Here is a 24,290-nt window from a genome sequence, read left to right as displayed (position 1 = left end):
TATCAATTTTGTTAAAATTACTGGTATATTTTAAGCAATCGTAAAAAGTATTTAAGATATTAAATTTTTCCAACCACACCTTTGTCGAATTTAATTTTAATAAAATAATCCATCGTTGTGAAAGAAAAATATAGTAGATTATAGCTACAAAAAGAAAAAAATAACTCAATTACTTTTGATACTAGAATTATCCACATAATTAGAATAATCAATACATCAATTTTCAGACAAATTTTACATAGTTAAAAGTATTAACACTACCAGTCCCCAACTAATAATTCTTATTCCATTTAACAATTCCTCGGCTACTTGCTTCATATAAAATTTCCAAACCATCGCCTGCCATCGTAATTTTACAAATTTCCCAACGCATTAAGGTCCAACAAAATATAGCAAAAGAAAAAAATCTAAGTTTCAACATAAACCTCGATCATGGAGGAAATTGCGCCTGTGAAACGACCACGTGGATATATATCTTTTCGCCGCGAATAAAGCGGTATTGCTTCTTTGCCGCGCAATGATTGATACGATACAACGGCTGGGACTCGATCGCGAACACAACTGGGCCGACATAAAGGTGCATCGTCCGTCTTCGTGTTTTATTAAACGAACAGCCTCGCGAGCAATGGCCGAGGAATCGATAAGTCGTCGATGTGACGGTGGTGCGTTGCCCTTTTGTGGATACAGCCATCGTACACGCGACGTAAACGACGCTTCGGCGTCGTCCCGACGTACGCTAGTTTTTGAGAAGCGTTACACACCGGAAGGAAAATTGCATCTATGGTATAAACCTCTATTCTAGGATCGATAATTCTCACAAGAAGTTGTTGTAAAAGACTGTCGTAGATATCAGTTCCTCGTTATTTTTTCAAATTGCTATCGTTCAATTTTATCGCGATTTTTCGAAGGTTGAATAATGATTATGCAAAAGTGAGAATTTGTGTAGGCAATAAACGAATGAGAACTCGGTGAATGTTTATGTTGAGTGAGGATCGTAGAACTGCATCTGTGTATATTTGTGCAGAGTACAATAGAACTCCATTTATCTGAACTTTTTGACGGACAAAGAGTTTATATAGTTGGAGTTTCTGTAACAGAAGCTCACCAATTATCAGCGCTATCTATTATTTTTCGTTCACATGGTAGAAGCTTGCGAATTGAAGCAGTAAAAATTCAGTTAATGGAGCGTTAACTAAAATTTCATATAAATGGAGTTCTACTGTAACAGTATTAAGAAATAAGAGATTTGGCATACATGGTGTCACGTGAAAATTTCACTGCGTTTATGACGAGAATGTGTTGTGTGTTTAAGATATTTAACTCTCTTAAGGTAGTTTTCTCTCAAATAACGATCTCATTATAATTCACTCAAATTTGCAAACGAAATGGGATACACATATTACTAGCATTAACTACTTGCATTAACATGAGCCACAGTTTTTATAACAGGTAATACGTGGTTGTACTTACCATGAAATCACACGTTGTAGCACTAGCCTCAAATAGTCTAAGAGAGTTGTATAATCGAGAAATGGAAGGACTCTGTGTGAACCTTTGATGAATCGAGAGAATTGAAACAGACAAATTTTAAGACAATTGAACTACGTTGAGAGTTAGAGACTATCAGAGCAAAGTTTAATTGTTATTATAACGTTTGTATTTCATTGCCAAATATAGTTTCCGCCATTTTATGTTTATATTTGATGAACAAACATCTGTTATCAACGCTATACTCCTACAATTGCATAAATTGAAGCTTTGTTCAGAATACTGTATATTGAGTTTTACATCATACACAAAGATTAATGGTAATAGTTTGTAGAAGAACGAAGAAACATCGAGATAGTGTGATAGATGCGTTTAATCGTGAGATTATTAAAATAACTTGAATAACGACCAGTCGATTCGAGTATAACAGCAAGGGTCAGCTATTGTCTGCATTTAATTAACGGTCGGAAAACTTGCACAGTGTGGCTCCGGAATTCCTTCGATGGATCGCAGGGTGACTGGGTTCAAGATGGAAAACTTGGGAAGCTTCTGTGCCATGAAATATTCGGCTGCAAGAGTTCTTCATTTAGTATACTACTAGTCTGTGTAACGACAGGAAGTTCCGCTCGATAAATGGAAAATCATGAAAAGAAGGGTAGTTCCTCTCAAGAATTCTAAAGAGTAACTTGTTACGTTTGTCTAAAAATTACTCTATTAAAACAAAATAGTAGAATACGTTACAACGCATAAACAATCAGTGTATTCATTTCGTATAATAAATAAAAAATGGCACATAGATCTACACAGTCTACAGATTCCTGCAAGAATTGGAAATTTAAATTATTCATAGAAGATTCAAATCCATTTGATCGAAGTTCCACTATGCTTTAAACGACTACTTACATTTCTATGAACGATTCGAATCTGTCTCGTCTAGATCCAAATCTATTTAAAGGAATATTTATTTTGAAAATTTTATATCTAAACCGGACTGTAGCTGATTTGAAAATTAGCGTCTGACCCTAATCCTATAGAAACTATCCCAGGTCCAAAATCCCACGGAGGCAGGTTCATTGTGGCTGGCGATCATGATGTATAAGTAATAGCTGAATTAACATCCCAGTGTATCCCCTGAGCGTCATCTGCTATCTACAACCCTGTTAGCGCATCGACGAATCGCAAGATGTAGACGAACAGCTTACGAGAACGTCGCGAAAATGCCTCCCCTGCTGACGCCAACCTCCACGTACCAGTTCGACGTGTTACACCACTCGTGCGACCGGTTTCCGGTTTGTTCGTCGCGCATGGGACTGAAACACGTCGAAACTGGGGTTCGCTGATAATCGACACTTCGTATCTCTGCGGTGAAGAGCCGAGAATGGGGATGAGAATTGTGGCTGTTTCGAGATAGGGTAGAATGATGGCACGATGAAGAGAAGGGAGAATGTCGAGAAGGGTGGTTGTGTTTTCGAGGATTATTTGACTGGATCTTGCAAAGTGAACTGACTTTTGTGCATTTTAATTGAAGCAAATAGGTTTGCAAGGAGTTGAGGGTTGTTTCGAAATGGTCCGTTGACTTTTAATCAGATTAACGCGTTAGCTGCAGATTTGATATTCACGAATAGAGTAAATGATGATGGCATGGAAGAATAAATTATGTCGAAAGGGGTGTGATTGTATTTCGCATGATTATTTAGGTTGAGTTTAGGATAAACTGATTTTTCTGGGTTTTAATTGGAGTAGGTGTAGTCCAAAGAAGTTAGTCGAGAGTTATTTCGAAATTTCAATGGTTCGTGGACTTTTAATCAAATTAACACGTTCACTGCAGATTCGATTTTCACGATAGGGTAGATGTGGTCCAAAGAAATTAATTGAGGGTTGTTTCGAAATTTCACTGCTTCGTGGTCTCTGAATCAAAATGACAAAGAAACTTCCGTATTAGCAAGCTCTTGGAATTCTGTTGAAAGCAATAATTATACATTCAACGTTCGTTAAATAGGAATCACGAGAACGTATATGATGAAACCACAACGAGGTATTTTCGCGAATGTGGAGGAATTCCGTGGCGAACTTCGAGCGTACAAATGAATTTTGATTCGAGATATTTAATTAACGGTCGGAGAACTTGAAATACCTCGGAAACTAATAACAAAATACGGTGAATTTTTATGAAGATTCTTTGCATATATCTAATATAAATGCACCACCTTTATCGATCTTTAAATACTATTAGACGAACTCTGAAACGCAATTTTTTACTCTTCGTTTTCATTTTATTCCGATTCGTAGAATCACCCCTTAAATTTGTCATCATCTTCATCTAACCATTCTGTATAGTCTACTGAAACTGGAACAGTAGAGGGTCGAATCGAACTCGATAGATCACTTCTAACTGTGATTTCGCGTGTCATCGACTACTTTTACACGGTTATCGGATATCTTTGTAAGAATCCAGTCGAACGTTGGGATATTTCGACAATGTTTCGTGGGATTTCGCAAAATTACCCTCAGAGAAATTACGGTGGACGTGGTTCTACGTGCACGGCTGAACGTGACAGGCGGCTTTCAAATAGGAAATATGAAAAGCATATGGTCCCGAGATGAGTGGATCGTGGTATTTCGGTCTGAATAAAAGTCGGCCGGAATTAACGTGGCTCGTACGATTCGCGCGAATATTTTTCTCTTTTCTCCTATTTTTTGAAGAAATCGGGGTGGAAGATTTTCTTTCTTAGACGTTAATCCGTGAAATTCTCCAGGTTTTGTCTATTCTTACGACTAAACCGCAGATTTTCATACAAATTCATATCTTTGTGAACATGACCGTAAAAAAAATATTTGTTTCATCTTACGAATGAAAATTAAAGACATCTTCTCTAAGTTATATGAAACTCCAAACAAAAAGTATTTCTGAATCGGTATATTACGATGAAGAGAGATCTATCTACATATCTACATATTAATATCAACATATTACATTAAACTCGATCCAATCTCCGTGGGATACAGTAAACTAGATGCAAGGACTACGATACTATCGATTTACAGCGCCTTCGACCTGAAACTACTCCGGTGACACAGTGCATCGTACGGTAACATTATTTGAAAAGCCATGGAAATCGGACAGTCCGTTTTACGATCGAATAAAGTATTCCTTGGCACACTGAGGTTTTTGGGTCGGGTCATCGAGCTTCTTTTCATCCTTTTCCGAGGATCAGTATGCAGTTTCGAAGTTCAGTATCCATTTAAGTAAGGTAAAGGGAGTATAGTTGTTGAGAAGGGGGTTGATTACAGTTTGATGTTCTGGTGATAGTATAGAGTGCGGATCGGGGAAAGTGAAGGGCTGCAAATAGTTTCGGAATTTTTAAGCAGACAAGGATTTTGCTGAAGATTGTATTGTACAATGTAAATAATACAGAGTGTTTCCGACAGATAATCAGCTTAATGATAATAAATAAAGACAAAGGTTTGATATCTAAAGGACAAACATGAAATAAATTCCTGGATTGTTATATTATTCGATGCAAGTGTATAATTATTTGTAAAACAGTCTATACGATACGTGGAAACATTTACAATGAACACATATATATATTATTCTGTATACATTATTCAAAGCAAGAAAGCTTTGATTTTTATGTTCCCTTTTTGTGATCGTACATCTTGTTTCAATAATTATCTTGAAATCAATATTCATCACAGTATCATACAAATAACATCAATGCATCAGGCTTATAATAGCATTTCGTCGTTTTTATTCAAGACAATCGTCCACAGCAGCGACTCTCTAAATTAAAAATTAAAAAATTTTCACCACTTATATTACTACAATATTTCTAAATTAATATGTTATATCAAACACGTGACAAAATTATTTTAATTATTTTATCGTCTCTGTCGGCAAACTTCATCGAAAATCATTCCTAGACCATTTTAAGCGAAATAGTATCATTGACCTACATAAGGAATCGTATTTTTAAACGAAACGCGGTTCGAACGCAGACTTGCAAGTAATCGCATTAAATATACATTCGAACCGGGCTAGAATCGTCGTTTGCCCTGGCGGCGCCGGCGATTTCTACGAAATTCGTGATTCAATAAAGTGCCAGTATCGAACTTCCTCCGACCGGGTTTCTGTAAAAGGGGCTCGTTAACGTCGTTGGCCATCGTAACGACCACATGTCCACTTGGACGCGACCTTCTTTTAGTTCCTTATCGTTCACCAATACACGGAAGCATCTGTCGCTATAGGTAATTCCCGATCGACTGCCAAAGGACGTTAAAGATCGTCAAAGTTCGACAGAGTGACAGAATCTATATAGTTAATCTGATTTTCGATTTTATTAACCCAGATATGCCCATCACTCGTTCGAATAGATTACTGGAAGGTAATTTTCTGAAATTGTGATTTTTGCTGCCGTATTCGATATTCTTCAGGGTAGATGACCTTTTTGTCCATGAATTTTTATGAAAAATCCAAAGACGACAATCTTTTTACTTTGAAAAACAGGAAATAGGAAAATAGAAGATTCCTAATGAGTGAGATTCGGTCATTATCTCGAAGCTTCATATTCCATAGATTATTACTCCAAAGCTAAGAAGAAAAATCTCCATATGCTTATAACGCCTCTGGGTTTATAACAAAACTGCAGGAAAGAATAGGAGCAACTCTCGTTAAATTTCAAATACATCACTAGCCGAGGCTGCTTCTCCAGCTCCGGCACCTACTTTATATGGAAACACGTGGAAGGGAGCAACAAAAGGTAACGACAGGAAGAGCGAGGGCTGGAAGAAGTGTCGATTTGCACACGCTACAAAGGACGACACAGGTTCAAATTGCAACGCCGCCGGATCCAAGAGGGTGTTCCATTTCCCACAAATCTTACGTGCTCGTAATCATTGCGCAGGATTCGCCAAAGAACCAAGCCCAAGGGTAGGGGCAGTCATTTGGTATTCAAGCTGACCGTGTTCCGTCAAAAGCAACAAACAAACGAAAAAAATGCGAGGAGGAAAATAAAAGAGCAGAAATATAAAGAGAGAAAAGGAAAGCGTGGGAGTGCTGTGTAGATATCTCGTTGGTATTCCCTCGCGTTTTCTGCGGAGGAGGCAATTTTTTCCCCGAGAGTGTCATTTGCATAGCAGACGCGCAACCAGCGGTCATTATAAAAAGGATCGTTGTCGATTAAAATACAAAGCGACCAGCGGCGAAAGAAGTTACCGCGACGTTTTTAAAAATTCGTCGAATTAATACGAACACCGGCTACTCCTTCGATGAAGAGGGTGGAAGAAGCTGTTCCGTGCTGTAACGAGTACCGCTTGAAATTCAATCTGTAAATCATCTCCCTTGAAAGCGACGTAACCGCTTCGCGAACTTCTCAACGCGGTATAGACGTCTGGGACGATCAACTTTGCAATTACAACGGCGAATCAAGTTGTCGGTCGTGTTAACAGGTTGCCGTTATTTGAGGCGAACGTGACGCGTAACTTTCCAAGACTGTTTCCATGGTATATGGCATTCGTGGTAAGTAACGGTTATGGTATTTACCCCGTTTTCTTGTATCGGTAAATACATTATTAGTGGATTCGAGAAATTGTTCAAATCATATTGCGGAAGAAGCTTGGATTTGATAAACGTGTTTTGCAAAATGGTTTTTTATCCTTACTTTACGATATCCGATTGCTCTCAAAAACGGAGAATTAGTCTTTTAGAAGCTATGGACCTAATTCTATTAAACATTTCATACAATGTCTTCATACAGAAACTCTGGTGTGCTAGAAATAAACTTCAAATCCAGGGTATAAACGAAATGAAGAAGAAATTGAACTAACCGTAACATCAATTAGTATCTACACTATTCATAAATTACTCTACCATTGTTAAAAGTTCGAAATATTTCATCAACCGAAGAATCTGTGTCTCCAGAGATCATCTATTTAAAACATCACTATTTTCTAATAAAATCCTTTTCTGCTACTCCTACTGTCTACAATGCACTACACTCTGTCAGATTTTGTTTAATAATCGAAAGATCTACTGTCTTTTCAACAATCATTTACCATGTTAAACTCTACAGAAATATTCGATCCCGAGTAAAGATTTCTCTTCACGTTATAATACATTCTACTACTCGTAGAAACTCAACATTTTTCAGGTAACCCCAGATGTACTTCCCTTACGGAAGAAGTCACTTCGATCGAATTAATCGGCTGCGAACGTGTACTCCGCGGGCCAGCCGTGGCACCGATTAAATTATGAACGCATTAGCAAATGAGCCGCTATTACAGGGTCCGGGGATATGAACAAAGTTAGACGCGGAGACTCTCTCAAGCCGGTGAATTTTCGCGACGAGAAAACTGTTAGCGGAATTGGCGGTCGAGCCGTAAAACTCGTTAATCATCCCACACACTTCGTTCGACCGACTCGCTGCTGGCTGTGCCACATATATTTTCTAGCGAGGGTTGTCTCTCGTTCGACTCGAAACTTTCTGTGTCTCGGGGCCAATGTGCTCGACTAGACTCGCCTCTGTATTAAAGCGATGAAATACACGCGCGATCAAAAGTCTCGCAGACGGGCCGAGTTATTGGACCGTGTGCACCGGTGAGTGCGCGTCCGTGTCGCTGTTTGTGTGTTATACTGCGGCGCATAAACGGAAATTATGTCCCGTAATGCAATGTAACGTCGACGAAACGCTCCGACCCACTTCGGCCGTTCGTTGCCGACTGTGATACGCCCATGCAGCCCACCCCCGTTAATTATATATCACGATTCGCTGCAATTAATGCCGCATTCCCGCACGCGTGCGCATCCTAGGATAATATTATTAAATTGTTTGCGGAAATTGTTCACCGCTGAAACGAACGAAAAGTCTTTGTGGGAGCTCGAGGAAAGATTCGAGGGGAAAAAGTACTGCTTTCATTTTGCGATTGCTCGTGTTTTACTGTATAATTGAAATGAATTGCTATGTGTCATGCATTGATAAAATTTAATATTTGCAGCGATCGTTAAATTATTTATTGTTCGTAACGTTTTTTCTATTCGCTAAATATTTTTTCATCTTTGAAACTTTTTTTGGTATTATTGTATTTTAAGGCGTAGAATTTTCGTTCTGATATACGATTTGAATTTTTTGACATTTACAAGTGTATATTAGTGTTGGTAATTAGACATTTCATATAGTACAATTTAACATTTATATTGATAAATTAGTTGAACTAATTCTTTCTTTGGTGTCTTCTATCAAAGTTAGCAGATCTTGCGCTATAAAGTTTTGTTGCTATCCGATCACATATTCGAATCTAATCGATTCGCTCTCCTCACGTTTAGCAAAATTCGTGGGATGAAAAATAAGGCGAGAATTTCAAATGAAAGACGGAAGACCCTTCAAAATTAGGAAATTTTAGTTAGCTAAGATAATTAGCGTTTCCTTCTTTAAGAAAGTATTTCATCTTCCAAAACTCATCCTCTTTGCAATCTACAATCCTTCAGCTCGAACTCCCATTCACAGAATTAATTAATTCAGGGTAGAATAATAAAAAAACGAAATTCTGTAATGGAAGATAGAAAGTCCTTTCTCACGAGAGAATTTCAAGTTTACTAATAATGAGGTAAAAGCAAGGAAAACAGTGCGAGATCTCCAAAGAAACTATCACAAGATTTTCCACTGAAACGCCGGCCTCCCTCTTTTTTCCAATGAGAAACCAAGTTCAAGGTTGCACCGAGAAAAGAGAAAGAAACCGAAATTGGTGAAAATTTTTGGAAAAAGGTACACGGTTGACCGTAAGCATCGTGAATTTTTCGCGACACCGGCTTATAATGAAGTAAATCAACGACAGGAGGAAAAATTGCAAGAAAGAGGTCGACGGACCATCGAGACCTGACCGCGAAACCGACGATCGAAGCTTGGTGGCTGTTCGACCGCGGACTTCCGGTTCGACGCTGCGATAAAGCGAGCCACGATGCACCGTTAGGCAAACGGTGACACTGAATGGAGAATGGAGCCGATGAAGCGACCGGTGCGGTGGCAAGAAATTCTGCATTCAGAAAAAGAGAAAAAGAAAGAGGCGGTTGGGCGTTGGAAAGTTTTCTGCCAGCGCGGACAAGCGACGGTGGAAACTGGTAGAAAAGTAGCAAAACTGTGCTGCGCGATCAGAAAATATGGGAAAAATTGCAAAGCAAATAGGGGTATTGAATTTAGAGAAAGTTCGGAATAGGTTGTTGAAGCGTGGACTGATAAGTTTGAAATTTTTTGAATGGCGTTTTATTTTGAGGAAAGATACGAATACATGTGAAACGACGCTTATTTGTCCTGTTTGTTTCGATGATAAATTTATCGTCCTGATGTATTATATTAATACAAGATAAATGTACCATTAATCCTTCATAAATACATCGAGACATATAATATTCTAATTTTTGTAACGTTCTAGGTTCTCAAAAAAATATATCAAAAATATATTGAAATATTCCTTGACGTTTCTAGTACATTATACAATCATTGGTTCAGTCAAACGTTTGAAGCTGCCTACAATAAAAATAATAATAATTTGCAACAATTTGTTAGAATGGTAATAATAATTTGCAAATTCGAAAGAAGCTCATCCATTTCGTCTACGGTGGATCAAATAAACTCATACGATTACCTACGTAATTAACAGATACGATAATTCTTCCTTCCAAAATCGATGCCTAGAACAAGGAAGAAACTGAATAGAAAAATATGTAGCGCCCAAAGCGTAGATCGAGCATTCGTTAGTCGAAAGAAGCAGCGAAAGATTGAAAAGCAAAAGGCAAGATACCGAAAGTAGAAGAACGTCTACTAGCTCATCAGGCTGAAATTTCCCGAACAAGAAAGACGAGTCTCAAATAGCAAGAAACGTAGACTTGAATACGAACCGGCATCCATTCAGAACCTCATTTCCCTGTGACAAGAAATCGAACCATGCCGAATGAGGTAGAAGCGAGAGGAGTCAAGGACGACGGCGACCAAAACGGGCTGGATGTCTGAAAGCGAGATCTCTCTTACGTCTCTGAGAAATTCTGCTCGATCCCCGGGATCAAGAAGGAAGAGGTCGGGGCGGCCTGGAGGGAATCGAGTCTCATCTGCATCCGGTAACATTGTTCCACGGCTTTCAGAGCCGCGAGAAAGACCATCCTGCCGCAACGTGGAAGCGTTAGGTAGCCTTCGAGACGATTTCAATGCGGCTGAGAACGGGAAATGAAGTCGAAGAGGTTGGTTTCCGAAAACCAGCAGGCTACGTCGCACGATAATTGACCTGGGAGTTGACTCGTTCCATCGATTTGCACCAGAGAAGAGAAGCGGTGTATGGATTTGGCGAGACACGGCGATAACTTCCGGCGCTTTAACAGGCGTCGAACGGGCCTGACAGCTGACGAAAATTATTAGTTTGTTATTAAATAGGCTTAAAACGAAACTTGAACTTTGTGTAGTCACAAAAGATTGGTTATATTAAGAGATAGACTTTGATCTTTTTCTGGACGTCGACACGTAGATATTCCATGATTTCAAATTAGATGATTCGATGGATTTCAGATAGAACCTACATTGTAGGTAGTTCTCATATCTTTACATTTTTCATGCATTCTTTCTCCTTTCCTTCTTTGGGAGATCTAATTTCTCGGCATAATGAAAGGGGTCGCTGGAGGATTAAAAAATTCCATATAGTAGAAAAGTGTTTAAATAGAAGTAGAATTTAGATGGAAAATAGAAAATGGAGAAGGTTTCCTGTAAAGTCTCCGAACAGAACGGCGGTCATTCAACGAGTAGCGCTACTGGTCATTATTTCACGGCCCCAATAGATCGACTTCCGAATAATTAATACGAGAAATTATTCAGAAGCGATAAAAGACTCTAATAAAAAGTTTGATCGTTTCATAGATTTGCATCAGACCAGAGAACTATAGTAGATAACTATAATATGTAGGTTCTTTAACAGGTGTCAGGAGGATTCCAGCTACTTGCCGCTTACGGCTCGTAAAAGTTTCACGATCGTCATTCGGAAGTCGATCGAGGACTCGATCTTGTTCATCGCTTCGACCAATTACTCCTTGCGCTTCTCGATAGCCATGCATTTAATTATTTCTTTTTGCAGAAACAATCTTGATGTCGTGAAACTTTCATCGACCTTTCTTTCTAGCAAATGCTAGAAATGGCGACGGGGAGCTACAGGTGCGATCGTTTGAATGGAAACATTGAATGGAAAACAGGAACGTCTCCGTCTTTTTGTGTTTCTTTAATGAGCTGCGATCTCAGACTGATTTAAATCCTGTCGATGGCGGGTCGGCCACTTCACGGCGATGATCAAACGTATCTTATTGATCGGTGGATGATGTGCGGGGAAAATTGCTTCCGAAGACGATTTTATATGAATATGATTGTATTAACATGAATCGTAATCTTTTCGTTTGTAAGAAGGCAAAGGAAATTTAGATTTCTATAGAAATAGAAAAGAACAGTGTGGATTGCAATTTATAAGAATAAAATGGAATATAATAGAATAGGATGGAACAGAGCATAATAAAAATTTTGGTTTAATTTCATTTTACCTTTTTTTAGTAATTATCATCGTTACAAACGATATGATTTTATTTCCTTCCAGACGAATAGAGGAAATTTCTACGGAAAGGCATAAATACCGAAAATAACATGTATGTATTATATTTCAAACCCGCATGTTTCCATCTTCATAGCTGAAAATAAAAAGCTAATTACTAATCTTCTATATGACTGTGGTCCAGGGTAATGGAAAAATTTAAAAACACAGCGGTTGTGCATGTCAGAAAAGGTAAGCAATGTTTCAACATTTGATAAAAAGTTTTAAAGCAGCGTCGGGTGTCAGGCCATTTGTAACATTACAATGAGGATGGTGTTTCTGGTAACGAGGAGGACACGCAAAAAAGACACTCCAGATGTCTCACGATTAAACCTAAAGGTCTGCGCAAAAAAGAACAAGATAAAGCTCGTTTTCCTTGCTTTTTTTACTTTTCCTTCCTTTTTCCTTGCTCTTAATTTCTTGTTTAATGCAAGGGGAAGAACATGTGACGTGAATGTAAGATTAGAGAATCTTCCTCAAAGGCGAGATCGTTTTAGAGATAAAAATTAGTAGCTGCAGAAAATCTCTTCAGAAATTGTGCTAATAGCATCTAAAGTAGATTGACCTATCATTCTCAGATTTAACATTAAAGAGGGGAGGAAGAAATTAAGATTTAAATTAAATTTCTTAAGCGTCAAATAGATCTTCAACATTCTGTAATTTTTTAATATCGATCCTAAAACCTTCCTAAACTCCAAACGCTCCGTACATTCCACAAATTTAACGATCAAACGTTTATTCCTATCAGAAAGCTATTAGAATCGCATTCACAGAGGAAGACAACGTCAATTTGCAAGCATGGCCGAACAGGAGGAAAAGAATCGGGTGATTTAGCCAACGAAAAACGAGAACCAACGATCGCGACAGCTGACAAGCAATTTTCAGAGTCCAAGCTGCTGGTAGCGGAAGGAAAATTCTATTCCGATATCTATTCCACTGCTCGTGCACGAGTTCGCGCGACAGCAGGCAATGAGACAGCCTGGGAGTTCATTAGATTCCTGTACAAGCGTAAGAAATCCTCTTCGTAGACGTGGCTTCTACCAGAAGCCTACTTTTCATTCTATTTCATTCTAAGTTGTTTCGTAGTTTTATCGAATCTTCCGTTTCTTAATGGACACTAATTGAATGTCTCGTTCGATACATGAATTTTGATGAAATATCGTTTTATGTTCTACCCTTCGTCGATTATTATTAGCTGGACTCTCATTGTCCATCGCTGATTTGCTGATTTGACTATCGATATAGAATTTCTTTAAAAGTTGTTCAGAGATGTACGAAGACCTGTCCGTTTCCATGGCAATTTGGTTTGGAGGATTTTTGACGAAATTACATACGATATAAATCAGAGAAAGTAATTTCAAATCTCGATAACATTTCCAGCAAACCTTTGTACAGAAACATCACATTTGAATTTTAAATTTCATCTACCCTTTTACCATAAAATAAAAGTAAAACGTAAATCATCCATTTTCCTCTATAAACAAAACATTAGCAACAAACTTCCCTTTTCTGCTTTCGAGTTAAGAATATTTCCTTGGCAATATTAAAAAGCATTGAAAAAATTAAATCATCAAAAAATGAAATAAAAACCACACTCAAAGGTTCATTATCCTAGAACTGTGCTAAAGGTCAGATTCGTTCAATTTTCTTTCTCGTATCTTGGAAGATCTTACATTGAAAAAATTCTATCTGGAAAAAATTCGTAACAGAAGATCGTGAGGCGTTCTTTTGGCGAATATAACTGCGAACAGGTGTCCGGATTCGAAAGCAAAGGGCACGATCAAGGGAGATCAGACGGGATGTCGCGAGGTCGGAGAAGAAAATCGCGGTAAATGCTGGCAAAGATCCTCGAAGGATCGTCTTGGTTCTCGTCCGCCTCTAGGAAACGCTGAAACGCTCGAGCCACGGAGATTAAACGTCCTTCCGGCGGCGTAATGGCGTGCTTAGATCGCACGAGAGATCTCGTGGCTACACGACGGAGAAAATCGTTCGATTCGCGTTTCCTTGCGATCTCGAAAGAATACCAACGATAGTGCGATAAGAACAGTGGAATCTATTTCAATCGTCACGCAAAACTGCAAATTGGAACGTTTCAGGTATGCGAATATAATAAAGATTTTATTCGAGATTCTTCCGCTCATTTTGTAATTGCTGCAAGTAAAGATATAGACAATCTTATCCTGGCTATTCCGATTTACTACCAATTTGTCAGAACCGTGAATTCTCTGATGAATTAGAAATATCCGAATTGTCTCTCGTTCCCGATATTGTTGTGCTTATTTCGTAATTATTGGAAATGAAAGCAGAGTAGCCTGGTTTAGTAAAGTTTCTGGCAAATGGAAAATTCTCAATTGCATCTAGAAACCTATCGATTCTTAGTTGATTCTAGAGTAATTCAAAAGTTTATACTTTTTAGGAATCAACGGAATACGATCTGTAAGGATTGGATAACGATCCACGGATCGTAATTACGAAGAAGTTTATACGAATTCGAAGAATACCTTCTAGGCAAAGTTAACAGAAGAGTAGACACTTGTAGGAGAATGGTTGGGCGTCGCGAAGAGCACAAGAAGAGAAACAAGGAAGTATATTTCCAGATTCATTTCATGACGGGGCGGAATTTAACGAACGAAACTTCGACCCGGGTCGCAATTCACCGGAACGCGTCGATGAACATCGTTTAACTTAGAATTCGCGATTTGGTCGGAAAGTTAAGAGAGAATCGCCGGTGATATTTGGCACGAAAATCGACAGCTGTACAAATTGCGAGCAATGAAAGGAATATTCGCGTTTGATCTCGGTCCACTCGTCGTTCGTTGGTAAATCTGGATTCGAAATCGGCCGGAATAAATTTCCCACCGAACCAAACACATAAATTATACATAAAACCAACGATAAACACTGTCGAAGGGAACTTTGAATTTTCAAGTATTGTCGTCCTACTTTCGCGGAGGGAATCGAACGGATAAAAATCGTGCAAATAGAATGCCTTGACTAAACCAGAAAGATTGCCCACGATTTATCTAACGTAGAAAAAAGAAAGGAAAGCATAAAAACTTGGAAATACAAAGAGATAAGTGCTCCGCTATAGAGAGTCTCGAGGGAAGCGTCCATTTTTTATCAGGATTAAATTTTCAACGAACCCATAGTAATGGCCCCTAAAAGTCTTCGTCTCTTTCACATGCAACATATAACGCAACATACAATCCATAAAGCGCGACGATTTAAATTTCAATGCTTGCATGTTTTACGAGTTTCGTAGACATTCTCTTCCTCCACGAAGATTTCCATAAAAGATCCACTTTTATGTTTCATCCTCTTATTAGTAATTCAGCTTTCGATCCTTGTAATTGAATCTTTTTTCACTTGATGGTTCTTTTATCTTAAGAGGCTTAAAAGGCATCTATTCTAGCAAATAATATTCTATCAAATAATCTATAGGAAATATTAAATTTTTATAAAAAATAGGATATGCTCTAAGGCTTTAGAACATAAGAGTATATCCTTTAAGAAACATAACCTATAGACAAAAGTCTTAGAAAAATCATTATATTTTATCAACACGATGTACGTCGAATATCGTACATAGCGATATACACAAACTGAAACCTTAAACTTTGGTTAAAAATAGTTCTCAAGACATTTGAGGGTGCACGTGTAGCTGAAAGCCACGAACAGGGCAAAATGTAAAGAGACAATGTACAAACACGAAACTCGCTCGAAAATTTCGAGTTCCGCCCTATGAAGCTTCACTGAGACGCGGGTTACGCCGGCATGCGCTTCAATCAGCCTGAATTTTCGGCTAATACATCCTCGGAGACTCACCTTTGACCCGCTTCCATCCACTAGACCAAGCTAATTTCGTGCAAGTTCGCACGCCGTGGCAACAACTTTGTATTTCCGGCCGGATCCTGGCAGCACGCGTCTTTCTAGAGTTTCACCGCTCGATCCTTAACGAGACAGACGAGCGCGAGATGCTTAACGGATAGGAGAATGTGTTTTGATGTTTCGTGCAAGTTCTCCGGATGGTAATTGGATGGATAGAACTGATACGGGTACGAGGAATTCTACGGAGGATCTACGTTTTGTTATTTAGTTTCTCAAATTATTATCCTCGCAACTGCTACTGCCGTACTTCTTCGATTAGTTCTTCCGGTCTAATTTGTACTTCTTGTTAAATTATGTTGCCCTGTTGAACTAAAATCTTTCACCTTGCTGGAGATCGGAATTTGGATTTAGAGGGTTGATGAGAAATTTAGGGATACTCGTTATTTAATAAACTTTGAGCATTCAGACGAGTTCAATTGAAAATTGTCTGCAGTATTCTTTAATAATTCATTATTTGCTATTCCATTGATATTTCAATCGCATCGCGTTTTAATCTTTACAAAGAATTAAATTAATGAAATTAAGTTATAGGAACTGAAAATATCAACTCAGTTAAGATGTCTGTATTCTATTGTCACGCTTTTCAAGATATTATTTTCCCATTATTTGGAGGACACTTACGATAGTAGCTGTATCGTACAATGGCCTTAAAAATGAAAAAAAGTTAACTGATATTTATAACTCTTTTCACTTTATTCTACGCGAGATTTACATTCCACCCCACTGAAATGAATCCTTTTCCATTTTTTCACATTTGCATCGTTTACCATTTCATCCATAACCTCAACAATCCTGTGACGAATATTCACAGAGAGAGAGAGAAAGAGAGAGAGAGGAAAAAAAAGATAAACTGCAGACACCTCGTGGACCGAAATATCACGAAATTCGGAAGCAAATTCCGGTTCACGATACGTTTCCTTTTAACGGTCACGAAATCGAGCAATCTCGAGGCAACGGCCGAGAGTTTTGCGCCGCCCTTTTACCCGTAGAATATTTGCAGAACTTCATACGCTGGCGATCTCGTTGGCGATTTTTTTTCTGCTGCCAGTCGATCAGTTCGTTTGTCCACCATCGTAAATATTGAATATCCATTACGAAATATTGCGGGGTATCGAATATTCGAGACGCGGGATCGATACGCCTCGATAGGCGCTGCCAGCCGAGCCGTTTCAGGGGAAAATTGCTTCGCCAGGTCTGGTCGGCATCTTCGATAATTAATATGGCTGTGAAGGCTCGTACCTGACGCGGAAATAATGGAGAGCCTCGCAAGCCGTATCGTTGACCGGATATTTTCGCTATTCGGCTGTAATATTCGTCGATGTTCAGTTGGTGACTTTCTACCCTTTTTCTATGGCGTTCCGCTTGAAACGATTAGGTTCGGTCAAAATATTTATGAGATACGGCTGCCTCACGAAGGTATTTGACTGGAAAATTTGTACACAGGCCGTAGAAAAATTAAACTTACCATGGAATATTTTTATAAATATATCACGCGTATCATAGAAAACTTTCTGAGATTTCTTTAGTATTGTAACGAAACACGATTGATTATATTGATAAAGTTGGAAAGCAATCGGAAAATCAATACGAAAGTTACTACAATAGATATTTACTGAAGACATACCAGAATTTAGACATTATTATATAAGTATGTGCAAGTGTGTTTAGTAAAGGTTTAGTATAAAACGAGTAGCCGTTTTAAACGCATACACGTTAAAGACGGTTCTACTGAATATTGAGATTTATTAATGTGATGAATAATTGACAGCTTAAATACTTTTGCGATCTTTGCAAAATATATACGTTCCTCTACTAGTCGATATAGAATACCCTTCATAAAGAAATTTTCTTTAGGTTCGTGTCATTGAAGTTCTAGAAAAGATATGATAGGAGGAGTTGAAATTTTCTACACGGTAATCCCTGAATCATCAAGAGACTATAAAAGTGTAATCCCAGAAGCTTCCAGCATTTCATCAAATTAGAGGCATACGATCTGATCCTGGATACATTTTTTTCTATCTCCTGTCCCTGGAATCTCATTTTCTTGATGGCACAGAAGAAAGTGACTACGTCTCATATAATTCACACCGAAATGCTTGCTGCTTGGAACGTCTCCAAACGCGTCGCTGGAAAAACATATCAAAAACGGTTTACTCTCTGCATTCTTTTAAAAGAGGAAAAGCACGTAATACAATCATACAACTACGATTCACCAAACTCTCTACTGGCTTACGAAAGTACCATAGATAAATTTTATGTGCGTATTATGCGTGTTGATATAACTTATGGTTTCCTTTAGCTCGAATATTTCTCCTCATACGGCAAACTGAATATCATAGCGATGTATGTATCGTATATATAAACTAAATATTTTAATCGAATAAAATGCTTGGAGCTTTTGGCACTGTGCTTCTTTAGTCCCTTGATGGCTTTATATTTGTATATAAATCAAGGCTCAATTTTTAAAAGTGTCATCTCTTTAGTTTCACGATCGACCATGTTGTAACATTATTCCCTGTCGCAATTTTATGATTTGAAATAGAATGCCAAATTTCCTCGCTCTCTGAACAATTATACTCCCATACGATCTCTAATAGTCTATTTTAATAGTGTCGCCCAAACTTTTAACATCCACACTACCATCTAGACAGTATACGATATGCATCATCCAGCAGCACCAAAGTGATTTGCTGGAACCGTAGTCAGAAAACAGTACCGGAAGCGCTCTTTATCGGAGCGGGCTGTTTCAACAGACTAGTTAGCCGCAGCTTCGCCCGCTTAATTTGTCATCGCAGTCGAATTCGTCTGATCCAACTTCTACAGCGTTGATCCCAGCAACATTGACCACACACGAGCACATGCATACATACGTACCAGTCTAATCAATATATATATATATATATTACTATAGTACTACACTGTGTATACTATACCATGTATATAGCGCATTCTCGTTGCTAGAAGGAGGCCCGTAAAGGGTACAATGCGTTTGAAGCTTGGTACGAGAACCGACCAGTCGAACAACCAGAGAAGCGAATGAAGCGAATGAATCGAGCCCCCAACGGTGGGGGATGATGGCCGATGGTGGTGGAACGTTCCGCTGCGCAACAATGCTTTGCGGCAACAATGCGCAAACAAATGATTCCGCTGTACCGACCGTAATTACTAGAGGCACACGGTCCTTTTTCCCTCCTCCCCCAATCTCCTGATGCTATCCTTCCGTGTGTACCCTTCGTTCCTCTCTTTCCTGTTGCTTGTTCATCTTTCCATCCGCGTTTACACTGGCCCACTGCCTCCCGACCATCCCCTCACTCCGCTGCACTACCCCTTTCTCATTGCTCTGATTGCTAAATCAACGCACTTCCGCAACGACGATTGATCCACCCTCTCCAACCCTCTCTGCGTCCATCCACCTCTACCGAGTGGTACACCAGTGCACCGACCAACCTTCTCGTTCTCTGTCCAACATCGTCGCTCGATGGTGATCGCAACGAGGGCAGAAAAGAGCCGTGCACCAATCGAGCACGGTCTTTTTGCAGGATTTTCTTTGTGCCTCGTAATGGAGAGACCGTGCAAACGACGCTCGATGCTCCGAGACTTGGCCCGCGGGATTGTTGCCTGTTGGCTCTCGTTCGAACACCGCTAATTCATCAACGGCTACGGTCAATGGTTTTTCTGACGACGACCCAACGATGTGGATTTTAGGGGTTCCGGCGTTATTTTCGGAAAGCATTCGAACATTCTTAGGGATTATGCAGATCAAAGGAATTGGGGGTGTATTGCTGTAACTCGCAAAAGAATTCGAACACTTGTATAAACTTTTTCTGTATACATGCATGTACATGTATATACTATGATTATAATAATCTTTTACGAATATATATTATGCGTGTAATACGAAATATTAAAAAATTGTATTACAGCTATAATGTGTCTTAACCACCATGACTGTATCGGTAAGGTAAATGAATCTGAAAATGCACATAGACGTTCGATTTTCAATCACTGAATAACCAATAGTAAACCCGAAACGAAAGATAATTTACTCTTTCTCGTTCGTCCTCCTTTTCTTATTAGAAACAAATTAGGAAGAATAATCGAAGCATTATAAGACTGCTGAGACTAAATTATAAAATTTGTGTCAAAAAACTCAAGATGAAAAAGAAAAGTACAACGAAAGGATAAGGACAAGCCTTTATCTGAATATTTTATGGAAAGTTATTCAAAAGAGCAAAAGACAGACGCATCGTAAATCTATAAAATTCTTATGAAAAATACAAATACACCATTCTAGCAATTCTGGTGTTAAATTTTTAATCGTGTCAATTTCTCATCGCAGTTTCCCACCCTATAAAATTGGAATTCCTGTAAACTGAATGCTCCAATCGCAAAACGCAGCGGTTTGTATCACAAGAATATCACAGTTGTATCACAGGAATAGCAATGATTCCCCAAGATGATTCATTTTGCAGGAACGTTTATTCGGAAACGAAAATTCCCAGCACCGCAATAGCGATTAAACAGTGCAAACAGGTTTGAATTTACTGTTCCAGGGGTCAGGAAAAAAGTATAGAGTGCGAAAGGTCAACAAAGAGCTTTGCCGGGCAAATTGCAGCATGAACGTCAATCTCCCAAGTGTCGATAATCGTTCAGGTCGAACATAACTTCCGCAAACCGGTTTGTGGATAAAATATATGCGATCTGGACGCGAGATCGCCCGAATTCTGCTTCTTGATTCGGACCAAGCGGTAGAAACTCGAAGAGGCGAGGGTAAGAGCTCGCCAGAGACGATATAACTGGTAAGAGATGACTTAATAACGGCGCGACCATCGTACACACACGTGCCCACTTGAATTCAAGCTGCAAGATGCTAGCGATGGATTCGACACAACTTCGAACAGATTTGGACTTAGAGTTGAAAGCTTTTTGGTAAATTTGATAATCGGGTCATTCTTTGATCAGAAGCTTCTATAGTCACGTTCAATTAACGGAAGCAAATCAATGTGGGAAACTTTTCTGTAATTTTATTTTCTGTAATCTCCTAAAAGAAAAGTGTGCTTATTGGACTCTGTGTGGTAATTTTCACTCTAATTCTTAGATGATGCTGCAAACTATCTTCTTTTAATGGTAGAACGATCGAGGAACTTTTTACAACATCGTGGTAATATGTAAATTAAAATGTTATATATGTAAATGTAGGAAGAAAGTGTGCTCATTGGGAACCTTCATTTAATTAACGCAATTAATCTTCTTTAATGGCAAAACTCACGCGTCTGTCGACTATTTTACATAAACCTGGTAAAAAGTCTAAGAAACATGAAATGTTCGCTTTACAGAAGAAACTTTCTAAAAAAGATCTGCAAACATCCAACAGAAACGAACGCTAAAATAAAAACGCAACGTCCCGAAATCCTCCCGTAAAGTGCACAAACGAAAGTCGACCATTTCAAAAAGGAATAACAAACTGACCCTCTAACTCTGAATAAACGCAGCTCGTTGAAACCTTCGAGCACTTAAACTACCCTGAAGCTGGTGGACCGCCATCCCATCGGAACTCGGGTTCACGCTGGCGCGAGAAGAGTGGTCGCAGACTCGAGAAGCTAAAGGCGTCGAGAAACGGAAGGCTACGCAGACGCCTGACACTGGGGCAATATTGAAGCAATAATCTTGGCTTCCTTCCTCTTTCTCCCCGCGTTACAATGTATACCTTTGCTACATGGAGATATTAAACTTACCTGCCGCCTGTGTGACCGCCTCTTTCTGGGTTTGTGTTCGTGTGCGTGATACCGATGCAGATATCGTCGATCTTTATCCCCTGTTCCTCGGCCGCGCTGTTAAATAGCCCCCGGGGGAGTATATCGGCCGCGTTCGACGTCGGCTCCCGCACCTGCAATCGATGAATAATAAAATCATACTTTGCGACTGTACTACAAATTCAGTCCTTCTGTTCTCTTTATTTACTTTTATTCCGCTTAATAGATAGATACAAGATTATTATTTCTACTAATTCTTGGATCTGTTTTTACGCGACGATCGATCGCGTTACAGAGGATGCAGACGATGAGCGATCAACGTTGTCTCAGCTAACAACGAATCGTTAAAATAAGAATGAAATTTTTATATTTTTCACTTTACAATTATTTTATTAATTTAATGAAATTTTCATTATCCACGCGTATTCAAACTCTTACTCCTAACCCATGGTTCCGTGATTTTCAATTTCTAAAAAATATAGTTTGACAATTTTTCCAATCAGGAACAATCGACAAAGTTTGCTTTTTCTGAAGGTTTGCGAAAAGGGGATTGGATCGTGGCACAAATTGAAAACCGCAAGAGTTTCGCAGGCAGGATTTAAGGGTGGTCGTTTGTTTGTAATTTTAAATTAGCAATTGAATTTTTAGGGGCAGGGTGAGATGGGATATACAGTGGTGGGGAAAGTAGGATAGAAGCGTGACGAGGAATATTTTTGGAGCTGGCGTTTTGGTTCGAGGTACTTGATAGCTGATAGGGCGAGGGTGTTGGGACTTTGATGTTCGAGATGCTTCAGAAGAATGCTTGGGAATGATGGTAATGAAAGCTGTAATTAACGATGCGCGATGAAACTACGTTTCGAGTATTCAGCGTGTGAGAACAGTTTTAACGTTTAATTGATTCGCTGCTATGAAAATATCATTCTCCTTGGAATTGCACGTCTCTTCAACTGGAAATGTTTGTAGTTTAGTAATGGCGATTTTAACATACCGGTTACTGTTTTGTATCACCATCATCATCATATTATAATATTTATATTTAAAAAACCGAAATATGCTTTTTGTGGAAACTTTTTACGAATCCTTGAGTACAGATCAAATATTTACAATAATATCATGACTCATTTTATGTCGTCTTTTTAAATAACAGGATTTGCTTATGGTAAATGCCATGTATTATGTACATCACGGCACTAGACACTGGAGAAATTCCAAGAGGAGACTCGAAATCGTAGAAAAGAGGACGTGGAAAACAGAATATCATGCGAATAACGCGGAGAAAGGATATGGACACTTAAAAGGAGCACTTTGCACCTAAGTGTACTATATCAAAGCGGAAGGTACAATAGAATATGAACAAGGGAAGAGGTTGCAAAGCAGAATTGATAAAGAAACACAGAGAAAGTTCAAGTCTTCTTTAGAATGCTAGAATGCGAGGAATGAGAAACATTTATAGTATATAATACAAATATAGCGAAATGTATATTCCCATATAGAGGAACATCAGTACATAAAATACAATGCGTTGACTTCAAAACTCTATTCGTTTCAATACTTTGCAATTAAATAATAAACCTCGTTTTATCCAAATCTTTTGTTGAGGTTATTAGATGTATGAATAAAGGAACGCGCGAATAAATTGTAAAGTAGAAAATATATTTTAATACAGAAGTGTAAATACAAGTAGGAATATAATTGGAGCTGGTTCAGATCCGCACGCAAGCAGTGTTACCCTATGACTGAAAGCCCTGAAACCATCGTCGCCTGTTTACTGTTTATCGTCTGCCTTCGTCCCAGTCTTTTGTCTATACGTTGTCGATGACTTCAGTGCTTGAGAAAACTAAAAAGACCAGAAGTGGTGACCACTTCAACATCTTTAAACCTAATTTAAATCTCATCTATTACTCGCGATAATTTGACATGTTGCGATAAATATAAAAAATATATAACGTGAAGAGAACAAGTAAATCTTTAATTTAAATCCGTATAGTACATAGCTGGCCATAAGTATAACAACACTTGTATCTGGATAAAATTTGCTATAAATTCATTGGTTTGACTGTTCCGTTATATTATCATAAATCTATCGTTTCGTCCATATCATACGTATCTTATGATGTAAGATATAATTTCTCGGACTATTTCTCAAATTAGAGACTCTTACCAATGACACGAAACCAGGGCAAATAATTTAGCAAATTCTACGCCGACTGGAGAAGGAACCTTCCAGTCCCTAACATCCACATGGAAGCGTCCTTCGCTTTCAAGATAGAGGTGACAAAAGGATGAAAATTGTCGCCAGAGTAAATCGTGCACATAATAAAGAGGGCGGCTGGCGAGACAGCGAAACGCCATTTCGTCTGTCGTAGTGGCGGATTTCTCTCATTCAAAATTTACTCGACGGAATAAATGATTTTCATAGAGGATAGCCGGTGGTAAAATTCCTACGAGGGTAAGATAGCTCATTTTCTGGATCATTCATTCTAGATCATTTTTTCGCCGGACCTGAAAAGTAGTTTCGTTCTTGTATGAAACATTAACGGCGTCTCACAATAT

At 38.7% G+C, this 24,290-nt stretch overlaps 1 protein-coding gene across 2 annotated transcripts in view; it reads right to left on the bottom strand.

The window, feature by feature from the left end:
- The window catches only part of LOC132909357 (bifunctional heparan sulfate N-deacetylase/N-sulfotransferase), a 258,711-nt gene extending 236,840 nt beyond the window's left edge, over positions 1-21,871 (bottom strand). For both annotated transcript variants that reach the window (XM_060964145.1, XM_060964146.1), the window contains exon 1: positions 21,720-21,871. The gene's annotated coding sequence lies outside the window, so the exon portion shown is untranslated. The remainder of the gene's footprint in view (positions 1-21,719) is intronic.
- Positions 21,872-24,290: the final 2,419 nt, after the last annotated feature.

This window comes from Bombus pascuorum, chromosome 7 (genome assembly GCF_905332965.1).
Source record: "Bombus pascuorum chromosome 7, iyBomPasc1.1, whole genome shotgun sequence".
Lineage (NCBI taxonomy): Eukaryota > Metazoa > Arthropoda > Insecta > Hymenoptera > Apidae > Bombus > Bombus pascuorum.
The sequence above is the reverse complement of the archived record's forward strand: the minus strand, read 5'-3'. Positions and strand labels throughout refer to the sequence as shown.